General features: G+C 40.2%; 1 pseudogene; it reads left to right on the top strand.

Moving 5' to 3' along the window:
• LOC102833345 overlaps positions 1 to 947 on the top strand; it is a 9,084-nt pseudogene extending 8,137 nt beyond the window's left edge.
• Positions 948 to 11,191: the final 10,244 nt, after the last annotated feature.

Below are 11,191 nucleotides of genomic sequence, written 5' to 3'. Positions count from 1 at the left end.
AAAGTCTTTGGTAATGATATTAGAGAGAGACCAAAGGGAAAAGACAGTAAGAAACATTGAGAAGTCAAAACACTTTTGGCCAAAAATTTGCCTCAGATGGAATTCAAAGAGTGTTTAAAGATGCCATGGAGATCAGATTAGTCAGCAAAGATAGAAATAGAGGGATTGCTTATCTCAAATTCAAAACAGACCCTGAGAAAACCTTTGAAGAAAAGCAGGGGGCAGAGATTGCTGGCCTGTACTACTCTGAGGAGAATGGTTGAAACTGAATCTACAGAAGTGGGAAGACTAGCACCTGGAGTAGTAAATCAAAAACACTGATTTTAAGCAAGCTCTCCTACAATGCATCAGAAGAAACTTTCGAGGAAGTGTTTGAGAAGGCAACTGCTATCAAGGTGCCTCAGAACCAAAAGAGCAAATCTAGAGGGTATGCATTTATAGAATTTGTTTCATTTGCAGATGCTAAAGAAGCTTCAAATTTTTGTAATAGAAGAGAAATGGAGGGCAGAGCCATCATGTTGGAATTGCAAGAATCCAGGGGTTCCCCTAACGCAGGAAGCCAGCCATCCAAAACTCTGTCAAAAGTCTGTCTGAGGATACAACCTAAGAAACATTGAAGGAGTCATTTGATGGTTCTGTTAGTACCAGGATAGTCACAGACTGGGAAACGGACTCCGCCAAAGGGTTAGGATTTGTAGACTTCAACAGTGAGGAAGATGCTAAAGCTGCCATGGAGGTCATGGAGGATGAACAAAGTTACCTTGGGCTGGGCAAAGCCTAAGGGCGAAAATGATTTCATGGGAGTAGGTGGAGGCTGAGGAGGATTTGGAGCATCAGGTGGTGATGGCAGAGGAAGTTGGGGAGGATTTGGAAGGCAAGGAGGCTTCCTGGGAGGCAGAGGAAGAGGAGATCACAAGCCACAAGGAAAGAAGATGAAGTTTGAGTAGATCTGCTGTCCCTGTCTTTGCCTCTTCCATTTGAAATAAAGGACTCTGGGGTTTTCACTCTGTTACTGGATCATGACAGAGCCTTCTGAGGACATTCCAAGGCAGTAGCCCTGTAATCTACTTAGAAATCCTATGGCACACATTTCAAAGGAAGCTGCCCTGTGGTTTTGACTGGATTTGAATTTATACTAAGTTTTATCCCATGTACAAAATATTTTTTTCCCTACAGATTGTTTTTGTTGTTGTTTTTGAATTAGGGGTGTAAAGGCAAGCAAGATGTTTTATCATGATTTTTGCTGCAGCAACTTTGGGAGAAATTAAAAATTCCTAAATTCTGGTGCCAGAGGGGGAAAAAATGTTGTGTAAATTTGAATATAGTGACCTTTGTGCTGAGAAATATACTTAACAACATTTTTAAGATAATGGTTACAGTCTACAATCCAAAACATCTGACCTTATAAATTTAAATTTTTTCAAACAAACTACGTAAAGTCAACCCTGAAATAAAACTTTGCTAGTTGTGGTGTCAAGGAGCTCTGGTAGCGTAGTGGTCACAAATTAGGCTGCAAACCTCAAAGTCAGCAGTTTGAAACTACCAGCTGTTCCGTGGGAGAAAGATGAGGCTTTCTGCTCCCGTAAAGATTTATAGCCCCGTGGTACAGGGTTGCTATGAGTTGGAATCGTCTCCATGGCATATAACCACCATCATCAGTTGTAGTGTTAGATAAGTACTGGACTGCAAATGACAATGTCATTCAAACCTACCATCTGCTCCTCGGAAACCCTATACAGAGTAGCTATGAGTCAGAACTGACTCAATGGAACACAAAAACAACAGTTTTCCCTTAGCATCCATTATTATGAGTTATTTTTAAAAATCTCTTTTATTTGATTTTCATTTTCTTGCACCTACATCAACAACACATTTCCTTGTCAATCTGTTCAAGTTTCCTTTCAACTGTTGTTGTTGTTAAGTGCCGTTGAGTCAATTCTGACCCACAGCAACCCTGTATAGAGTTTCTGAGGAGCAGCTGGTGAGCTTGAACCACTGAACTTGCAGTTCAAACAACTTTGCAGTGTGGCACCTTAGCTCACAGCACCACAGCAGGACTCCTTCCTTTCCACTAGCAATAGCTAATTAGGTGCGCTTGAGATTTCAAGGCTCCAGACAACATTCTTTTTGCTAAGAGTGAATCAGAAATACAGGGTCTAAAAATTCCTGTCTTAGTTATCTAGTGCTGTTTTAACGGAATACCACAAGTGGATGCCTTTAGCAAACAGAATTTTATTCTCTCGCAGTTTAGGAGGTTAGAAGTCCAAATTCAGAGTGCTGGTCTTGGGAAAGACTTTCTATCTTTGTTGTCATTTTTAGCATCTGTAGGCTCAATATTCCTTGGAGAGCTCCATGTATCTTGACATCAATCTTCCTCTGGATCTCGGAGCTTCACAGTGCAGAGACCCCAGGCTCAAAGGATGCCCTCTATTCCTGGTTCTTCTTTCTGGGTGATAATAGAGTCCTCTTTCTCTGCTCCTTTCTCCTTTTATCTCTTGTGAGCCCTGGTAGTGTAGTGGATTATGAGCTGAGTTGCTGACCGCAAGTTCAGTAGTTCAATTCTACCAGTCGCTCCACAGGAGAAAAATGAGGCTTTCTGCTCCCATAAAGATTTATAGCCTAAGAAACTCTATAAACTCTATGACTCAGAACCAACTTGGTGGCACACAACTACCACCACCAAGATAAAAGGTATTGCAGTACATACGCCTGAGGACACTTTCTTTCAATTGATTGACTGCTAATAGCAGATATCATTTTGCTGTTGTTAAGTGTCATTGAGTTGGTTCTGACTCATAGTGACCCTGTATAGGGTTTCCAAGGAGCAGCTGGTAAATTTGAACCGCCGATCTTGCAGTTAAGCAGAACGTATGGTCAAGAGCTTACCCTACAGGCTATGTCTTAACTGCTAAACCACTGAGAATCCAGGCCCCAGTCAACTGGACACAAAACCTTAACTGTCAGTATATCTAAACCTTATTAGAAAATTAGAGAATTTTAAGCACGTTTAATATATGTGATCTTCACATTCATTAACCAAGACTATATAAGACACACACAAAAAATCATAGGGTCAAATCCAATGTTTATAAAAGTATCCTTCAAATGAACAGGAATTAATGGATATTTAGCATGTCAGAGTCCTGATGTGGTGCGGTGAGTTAATTCGTGGAACTGCAAAATCGGTTTGAACAGCAAGGTTGGCAGTTCAAGCTCACCAGATGCTCCTTGAAAAAATCCTATATAGGGTCGCTATGAGTTGGAACGGACTCGACAGCACTTGACAACAACAACAGGGACTAATTGGAAGGAGTTCTGGTAGTGTAGTGTTATGAGTCGAGCTGCTAACCTCAAGGTCAGCAGTTTGAAACTACCAGCCGTTGTAAAAATTTACAGCCTCAGAAACCCTATGCAGGGTTGTTATGAGTTAGAACTGACTCGATGGCACTTAACAACAACAACCACAGAGACTATTTGGAGCACTGATGTGGTGCTGTAGGATTAACTCTGGACTGTTAACATGTTATTGTTGTTGACTCATAGCAACCCTGTACAGGGTTTCCGAGGCTGTAAATCTTTACAGGAGCAGAAAGCCTCATCTTTCTCCCATGGAACAGCTGGTAGTTTAGAACTGTTGACCTTGCGGTTCACAGCCCGACTCGTAACCACTACGCTACCAGAGCTCCTTGTATGGTCAAGTTCAAATCCACCAGTCACTTCTCAGAAATCCTACACAGACTCACTATTAGTCGCAGAACCAACTCAAGAGCACTTAAAAACAATTGGAATTATTTGAAGCATGATGGTGATGCTGTAAGATAAGTACTGGACTATTAACCACAAGGTTGGCAGTTCAAACTCACCAGCCACTTCACAGGAAAAAGATGAGGTTTTCTGCTCCCGTAAAGATTTGCAGCCTCAGAAACACTATATAAAGTTGCTATGAGTTGGAACTAACTCGATGGCACACAAAGGACTATTTAGATTTTGTACTTCTTTACTGTTATGAGTTATGACTCATAGTGACCCAGTATAGGATTTCCCACCCAGAAGCGGTTGGTAGGTTTGAACCAACAACATTGTGATTAGTAGTCTAGATCTTATTCTACAGCTGTCACGCCAGGGCTCCCATTCATCTTATATTTTACACTTCTATATTGTATGACCAATAACACTGATTCTCAATGGGTTTTTTTTTAGATGATGATGGATAAATAACATCTTTGTCTATCCAAAATCTTTTGAATACCTTCTGTCTGATACTTCTCCATGGTGAATCCTGTCTTACCCACATAGCACTGGCAAAAGTATACTTCTCAGTCTCTCTTGCCCCTAGGGTGCAGGTGTTGGACTGCAAGGTCCACCAATAAGATAATGATGTAGAGATTCATCACATGAGGGGGAAAGTAGGCCTTTACTTTGCCCAGATGGGTGGCCGGCAGCACATATAGGATTCTAGAGCTTATGGTGATGGTGGTTGTTACATGTTCCTCACACACAGAGGCAGTGGACACTGATTACACTCAATCCTCCAGTCAGTGTGGTGCAGTAGTTCTGAACTTGGTCTGGGAGGCTCTGCCTCTTCTACTAGCCCTCTCAAAGATTCTGTAAGCACGCTTTCTAAGTGCTCTTCTTTTAAACTAGCGCAGCAATTCTTGGAAGTGTGGTACAAGGACCTTAGGGATACCCAAGACTCTATTAGGAAGTCTGTAAGATGCTCCACTTTTCAACTATATATCTGTATGAAGCCAGCTTTTCTTTATTATACCTCAACCAAAGCAATATTGCAACAGACTGAAGGTAAAAGACATGAGAATTTTTTAATAAAATATTTTTATTAAATTCAAATAAACAAGCAATGTGTTTATGAGGCTTTTAAATGAGTTAATATTTTAAAGATCTTTCCATTTTAATATCTGACACAGCAAATATCACTAAATATAATACACGAAGAAGCTCTTTGGGTCCTAAATCATTTAGGGTTCTTAAAAAATTAAGTGTAAAAATTAAGTCATGGATTGTGTCCCACCAAATGTGTGCCAACCTGGTTAAGTCGTGATTCCCAGCACTATATGATCACCCTCCTTTTTGTGATCTGATGTAAATATCATTTTTATATAAGTCCTAACCTCTATATAAAGTCCTGGTGTGGCACTGTGGGTAATGCGCCAAACTACAAAGCCGTTTGAACTGCAAGGTTGGTGGTTCAAGCTCACCAGCCACTCATTGGAAACCCTATACAGGGTTGCTATGGGTCGGATCTGACTCGACGACACTTAACAACAATAAACCTTTATATATTAATGAGGAAGGATTAGTGTGAGGTGGATCTTAATTAAGTCACAGCCTCACAAGAGGGTGTGACTTATGTCTCACCCTTACTTAAAGCCCACCATTACTCAAATCATAATACTCTTGCTTTGGTCATAACTTTTATTTCATAAGACCTAAAATAAGAACTCTGCAAGCAGAGAGGACAGGGACCTACCAACAAGAAAGAAGAGGCAGGCGTGGAGCACGTCCTTTGGATGTGGGCCTCTGAAGTGAGAACCTCCTAGAGCCAGGGGCAGATGGATGCTAAGTCACATGGCACTAAGAAATGCTGGAGCCACAGATTTTGAAAGGAGATAAGGACTTTCCTCAAAAGCCAACAGAGAAAGTCTTTCCCAACATCTGACAACCTGAATCCAACATCTAGCCTCCTAAACTGTGAGAGAATTGCACTTGTTTGTTAAAGCCATCTACTTGTGGTATTTGCTATAGCAGCACTAGAGAACTTAGACAGGACCTAAGACTGAAAGTCTGAAAATTGAGATATGGTGGTAGATTCTGTAATTTTCACGTTGATTTTGGCAATTATTAGAGAAAGGTTGCTTTAGGGACAGTAGAAAGGGAAGGAGAGGGAGATGCAAAAAGCAGCATATGACAGACTCAAGGCCGTGTCAATTTCAGAAAGAGGTATCTTTCTATAAACATCTTAAAAAGGAACATGGACTTGAACTGACACTTAATATTTACTAGTCATGAATATTTAATACTCACATATACCCTCACATTCACAGAGTTCAATTACAACAGCCAGTCTTAACTTAGTGAAGTTAGACACACCTTTAGTTCTGCCCTTCTTCTCAGGGTTGTTATGATATCCAGGAACATTAAATACGACATTCGACTCATATATCATTTGAATAAATGTCCAGGAAGACTGACAAGATCAGAACACACTTGCTGATGGAATGAATACTTAATTTAATATATATCTCATAGAATCAGTTTAAGATGTCAAAATCAAGGTCTTTGATAAGTTATCTAGTATCAAAAGCCCAGGTGAGTCTCCTGAAATTTAGGAAGTTCCCTTTGCTTTTTGTTGCTGGTTTTTTTTTAAGTTTTCATCATGAATTGAGTGATAATTTACATGGTAGAACATCAGTTTTGCACTCAACCAATCGCATTTGAGTTATGGTGCTGGAGGAGAACATTAAAAGAACCATGAACCATGGACTGCCAACAGAACAAATAGATCTGTGTTGGAAGAAGTGCAGCCAGAATGCTCCTTAGAAGCCAGGATGGCCAGACTTCGTCTTTCGTACTTTGAACATATTATCAGGAAGGGCCAGTCACTGGAGGAGGATATCATGTTTGGTAAGGTGAAGGATCGGAGAAAAAGAGGAAGCTCCCCAATGACATGCAATGGTACAGTGGTGGAAGCGATGGACTTAGGTGTAGCAACGATTGTGAGGTTGGCCCAGGATCCGGCAGTGTTTCGTTCTGTTGTGCATAGGGTTGCTATACGTTGATACCAATCTGATGGCACCTAACAACAATATTTTGTTTCATTGCAATGATTACAATCCCCTACATGCACCATCTGTTAACAGTATTTGCCTCTATTACTTTTTTTTTCTTAATGTACGCAAAAACACACAGGAATATACAATCATTTAAACAACCAAAAGGCACATTTTGCAAGCCAGCTCCTGCCTGCCAGCACACAGCTTTTCTCTTTCCATGAATCTAGAGTCCTCAGATGGTCTATTTCTTTATGCCATCATCTCTGCCTCCAAATCTGGGGTCACTGCTTCTCTGGTTAGGATCCCATGTTCCACTCATGCTCTTCTCTCTTGATGGTCCGAGGTTCCTCTGTTCCTGGCCTGTAAGATGAACTACACACCCCTTTTTGTTACACATCTTCTACCATTACAGTTGTGACAATTATAATTTGTCATGTTAACAATTACTCACTATTGAATCAAAGGAATCCTATCCCCATCTCCTTTCACCAGACCCATCTAGACACAATGAAAACTACTCAGTAGGGATTCTACCCTTTACTCCGCCCCACACTCTGAAACTAAACTCCCACTTGAAAACTTGTAGTCCAGTCACTTTGTACCTTTACAGTTCCCCATTTTAGGTAGCCAACATTTAAGCTGTCCATCCCTATAAACCCTGTGTATTGAGGGGAAAGCCTTGATCCTTGATGTGAAGGTTCCTTCCAAATTGGTTGGTATATTGAGCAACTACATCCATAGCAAAGGTCAAGTTCATTAAATCGTAGCAATTGTCACATGCTTCCTATATCAAACTCTAATCAGCAAGCCATCCAATCTAGGTCAAATGGGTACTATCTGCAAGTTTGGATGTTCTTGTGTGCTTCTCTTGTGTACTTCATATCAGCTGGACACTTAACTCTCAGCTCTCGCTTCCATTGGCTAGGTCAGTGTCCATTGGCTCAGGAGTTCCCAAACTTCGGATCAAATAGCCCTTCTTCTTTTATCTCAAGGTCGACAGGAGTCTATGGAGCATGGTTGAACTCAGCCCATGTCTTCATTACTGCCTTTCCCCTACTTCCACTCAGTTAGACCAATGTGGTTCACCAGTGGGCTTACAAGCCTGCTTGTGTGTTCCTTTGAGTTTCAATCTTGGAAGGGTGTTTGTTCCGAAGGACCTTGATGACTTGTCTTGATGGCTTCTAGGTGAACAGCTTATTTGTTCTTGTAATAGTTAAATAGGCTACTACCCTCCCCCCACAAACCCCCTACACACACACACACACACACACGCACACCACCTCACCCCCCGCCCTGCTGGTCTTTCTTTCAAGAAGTATCTTCTGTTCTGTTAGCAGCTCTGGGTTGATCTGTATGTCCTTTGAAGTGGGATTGTTCCACCTCAGAAGGTTTTGAATGGGGATCAGGATTCCACCTAAGGCCCCATACTCTATAAAGGCTCCATAAGAAGCCTACTTCACTGGGAAAATTCTAGAACCCCTTTTAGGTATTCCAATCAGCTATAGGATGAATATGGGTTTATAAACTTCCTGTAATTATATTTACTGATATTCTTTTCTATCCCACTTAATGCCTATTTTACAGTAGTAGGAAAGGGAAACCAATATCCACAAGACAATCAAGCACTTCAAACATTATTTCTCCTCTTTTACCCATTCAGATTACGCCTCAATCCCTGTATCACAGAACCCTGTTGTTCCAGGCTTGAGTATACATCACTATTTACCTCTGTCCCATTTAGCCCATGCAAACCTACCTAAGTGTTCCCCTATCTTCCTTGTTCTTTCACCTTCCTCCCCCTTCTTCCCTTTGGTTTTATTGGAGTGTTTTCAGTCACGTGTACTGTGTTAAGTCTTTAGTCAGTTATCTATACTAGAAAAAGTCGTCTTTGTGTGACATTTCTGTCTGCCTATAAGGGGAATTTTTAAATCCTCCATGTTAGTTTGGATTCCCTGAAAAACAGATGCCAACAAAGTATTAAATGTGAAAAAGATTTATTAGGGGAACTGTCTGAGAATGATAAAGAAGAGAAGTGGGGAGTGTCTGACACCTGGAAGGAGAAATAGGAAAGGAGAATTGGGGAGGAAGAGTCTTGGAAAGTTGGTCAGTGAGGAATCCTTGAAGCAAATCACAATCAGAGGAGTACGCCAGCAGTAATAGCCTACCAAGCTCAGTCACTCATTGAGAACGGCCCAGGGCAAGTGTAGTCTCAGCAAGAACACAGCAGTGGGGCCCAAGGGACACTAGCTAGGGTTTTCAGTCAATTCTGTTTCTTGCAGGAGATCTGATCAACACATTTCCATGGCCAATAAGGCATCATTTGTAGATACCAAAACTGACAGTTTGCAAGTTTCTTCTCTAATGTTTTATAAACAAAAATGCCATATATATTTTCATGATACAAAACTTTGTAAATTTGATGACTGCCATGAAACATATAATTATTAACAGAAGTGTTCCATTATCTTAATTCAAAAATTTATAAATTGTCTTTTCTGTATTACATATCATGAAGCTTAGTTTAGCCTAAAACAGAAGCAAGATTATAAAATACAAGAGAAATTTATGGTTTTAGAATGTTAACTTAGTAAAACCTTTGCTAATTTACACTAATTGAGTCCTGGTGTGGCGCTGTGGGTTAGTGTGCTGGACTGCAAAATTGGTTTGAACTGCTAAGTGGGCGGTTCACTAGTTGATCCTCAGAAGCCCTAAACAGGGTCACTCACTGTAGGTTGGAACCAACTCAATGACACTTAACAAAGTAACAATAGTAACTGCAACTAGAAGAACAAATACTGACTGGGAGACTGAGACTGACTAGTCCTAATTAGCACACTAGTTCGTTTCTGTGTAGAACACACTTTTGTAAAAGCTTATGTTCTTAAGCTTGTTGTTGTTAGGTGCAATCGAGTTGGTACTGACTCATAGCGACCTTATGCAGTGGAACGAAACACTGCCCAATCCTGGGCCTTAAACCAATCTTTTAATCTCCTTAAATAATATTATGCTCATAGTTCATATCACACCACTACCAGCCCATTGTATTCTGTCTTCCATATACTCTGCAAACCCTATTCCTAAGTAATTCAAGTGTAGCCTGGGGTCTGAAGGTCCAAAAGGGCCTAAAGCAAGAAATGCTTTAGGGGAGCCCAGCAGTTCTCATTTGCCCTTCATTCCAGATCTATAAACTGGACTGAATTTTTCCTGACCCAGTTCTCTGAAGGCCATAGGGCAGGAGCTTTTGAATCATCAAAACTGACCAGCTGGCCTATTCCATCCTCTCTTTTTCTCGTATTTGCCCTCTGACCTGAATTTTATGCTTCACAAACATGTATTTCAGCTCACCTATACAAATAATCAGAGTCCTGGAGTGGCACTGTGGGTTAATGTGCTGGACCACAAAGCCTGATTGAACCACAAGGTTGACAGTTCAAGCTCCTTGGAAACCCTATGCAGGGCTGCTATGGGTCAGAACCAACTTGACAGCAGCACTTAACAACAGCAATACAAATAATCATATTTGTCAAGTGGCAATTTTTTCTTCTTCTGTAGCTTAAAATTTCAATGGTTGATGGGAACAATTTCATTTCTAGTACACCTGATGCACCTCTGTAGTGCTCAGGCCAGGTAAATGTTATGTTCAGGTTGTATTCATATAAAATAATTCCACCTAAAATTTCTGAAAAAACCCCTGCAAAAATACATTTAAAATAATTTAAGGATAGGAAATACTTATTGATTGGAACACACTGCTCATTTAGTCTCCGTGTATTTAATCATAATTAATTTAATTCTCTCAATTACCCTATGATACTGAAGCACAGATAAACTAAGTAACTTAGCTAGGGTCACATAACCAGCAGAGCAGGATTTGAACCCAGATAATCGGGCTTCTAGTTTAAAAATGTTCTCAAATTTAATGCACTGTTTAACTCACATTTGAACAGTCAGGTAACTAGCACACAATAATGCAATCACCTAAAATAATTATTTTATTTATACTTGAATTTTACAAGCAACTGATTATGTGAAACTAAAAAATGGTGCAGTAAGCTTGCCACTTTAATCATTACTTCTATACCTCGATACATTTAAATTAACATGTGCTAAATTCAGAACGGGAGTCCTTGTGTGGCACTACAGGATAAGCACTGTACTGCTAACCATAGTCAACAGTTCAAACCCACCAGCTGCTTCTTGGAAACCCTACACAGGATCACTTTCAATTGGAACTTAATAACAAATCAGAACCAACTCAATTGCAATAGGTTTTTGGGTTTAATGTAGAAATATTTTCTCTTTCTCAAGCCATCATATATATTTTTAAAGCCATCATATATATTTTTAAATGCTTGTAGAAATCAGATGACTTCAAGGATGTAAAAAAATTAAGTAATCAC

Source organism: Chrysochloris asiatica, unplaced genomic scaffold, assembly GCF_000296735.1.
Source record: "Chrysochloris asiatica unplaced genomic scaffold, ChrAsi1.0 scaffold00019, whole genome shotgun sequence".
Classification (NCBI taxonomy): domain Eukaryota; kingdom Metazoa; phylum Chordata; class Mammalia; order Afrosoricida; family Chrysochloridae; genus Chrysochloris; species Chrysochloris asiatica.
Note: the sequence above shows the minus strand (reverse complement) of the source record. Positions and strands in the feature narration are given on the sequence as shown.